Raw genomic sequence first — 2,847 nt, 5'->3', positions numbered from 1 at the left:
ACTAAATAGCGTAACACCACATAACGTTATTCGTTAGATCGTAATACCATATAGCGTTATACATCATATCGTTACACCACATAAAGTTATACGTTATAACGTAATAGTATATAAAGTTATACGTTATATCGTTACACCACATAACGTTATACGTTATATCGTGTTGCTATATGACGTTATACGTTATATCCTAATACTACATTACGTTATACGTCATATCGTAATGGAACATAACGTTATACGTTATAACATAACACCATATAACGGTATACGTCAAATCGTAACACCACATAACGTTATACGTTATAACGTAATACCACATAACGTTATACGTTTTATCGTAATACCACATAACGTTATGCGTTATAACGTAATACTATATAAAGCTATACGTCTTATCGTAACACCACATAACGTTATACGTTATAACGTAATACTATATAACGTTATACGTCATATCATAACACCACATAACGTTATACGTTATATCGTAATACCACATAACGTTATACGTTAGATTGTAATACCACATGACGTTATACGTTATATCGTAATACTATATAACGTTATACTGAATAGCGTAACACAACATAACGTTATACGTTATAACGTAATACTTCATAACGTTATTCGTCATATCGTAACACCACATAACGTTATACGTTATAACGTAATACTACATAACGTTATACGTTATAACGTAACACCACATAACGTTATAACTTAGACCGTAATAACACATAACGTTATACGTTATAACGTAATACTATATAACGTTATACGCCATATCGTTACACCACATAACGCTATACGTTATATCGTTTTGCTATATGACGTTATACGTCATATCGTTATACCACATAACGTTATACGTTATATCGTTTTGCTATATGACGGTATACGTCATATCGTTACACCACATAACGTTACACGTTATATCGTTTTGCTATATGACGTTATACGTTAGATCGTAATACCACATAACGTTATACGTTATAACGTAATACCACATAACGATATACGTTATATCGTAATACCGCATAACGCTATACGTCATATCGTAATACCACATAACGTTATACGTTGTATCGTAGTATCACTTATCGTTATACGTTATATCATAAAACCATATAACGTTATAACTGCTATCGTAATACCACATAACGTTATACGTTATAACGTAACACCACATGCCGTTATACGTTAGATCGTAATACCACATAACGTCATACGTTATATCGTAACACCACATAACGTTTACGTTACATCGTAATACCACATAACGCTATACGTCTTATCGTAATACTACATAACGATATACGTTAGATCGTAATACTATATAACGTCATACGTCATATCGTAACAGAACATAACGTTATACGTTATATCGTATTGCTATATGACGTTATACGTTACATCCTAATACTGCATTACGTTATACGTCATATCGTAATCCCACATAACGTAATTCGTTATATCGTAACACCACATAACGTTATTCGTTATAACGTAACACCACATAACGTTATACGCTAGATCGTAATACCACATAACGCTATACGTCTTATCGTAATACCACATAACGTTATTCGTTATATCGTAACACCACAAAACATTTATGCTGTATCGTAATTCCACATAACGTTATACGTCATATCGTAATACCACATAACGTTATACGTTATATCGTTTTGCTATATGACGTTATACGACATATCGTAACACCACCAAACGTTATATGTTATATCGTTTTGCTATATGACGGAATACGTCATATCGTTACACCACATAACGTTACACGTTATATCGTTATGCTATATGACGTTATACGTTATATCCTAATACTACATTACTTTATACGTTATATTTTAGTACCACATAACGTTACACGTTATATCGTTTTGCTATATGACGTTATACGTTATATCCTAATACTACATTACTTTATACGTTATATTGTAGTACCACATAACGTTATACGTTAGATCGTAATACCACATTACGTTATACGTTATATCGTTTTGCTATATGACGTTATACGTTATATCGTTACACCACATAACATTATACGTTATATCGTGACAACACATAACGTTATACGTTATAACGTAATGCTATATAACGTTATACGTTATAACGTAATACTATATAAAGTTGTACGTCATATCGTAACACCACATAACGTTATACGTTATAACGTAATACTTCGTAACGTTATACGTCATATCGTTACACCACATAACGTTATACGTTATATCGTGTTGCTATATGACGTTATACGTTATATCCTAATACTACATTACGTTATACGTCATATCGTAATGCCACATAACGTTATACGTTATAACATATCACTATATAACGGTATACGTCAAATCGTAACACCACATAACGTTATAGGTTATAACGTAATACCACATAACGTTATACGTTTTATCGTAATACCACATAACGTTATACGTTATAACGTAATACTATATAAAGCTATACGTCATATCGTAACACCACATAACGTTATACGTTATAAAGTAATACTATATAACGTTATGCGTCATATCGTAATACCACATAACGTTCTACGTTATATCGTAATACTATATAACGTTATACGTTATATCGTAATACTATCTAACGTTATACCGTATATCGTAATACCACATAACGTTATACGTTATATCGTAATACCACATAACGTTATACGTCGAATGGTAACACCTCATAACGATATACGTCATATCGTAATACCACATAACGTTATACGTTATAACGTATTGCTATATGGCGTTATACGTTATATCCTAATACTGCATAACGTTATACGTTATATCGTAACACCACATAACGCTA

This window comes from Bombus pyrosoma, unplaced genomic scaffold (assembly GCF_014825855.1).
Source record: "Bombus pyrosoma isolate SC7728 unplaced genomic scaffold, ASM1482585v1 HiC_scaffold_4727, whole genome shotgun sequence".
Taxonomy (NCBI): Eukaryota; Metazoa; Arthropoda; class Insecta; order Hymenoptera; family Apidae; genus Bombus; species Bombus pyrosoma.
Note: the sequence above shows the minus strand (reverse complement) of the source record.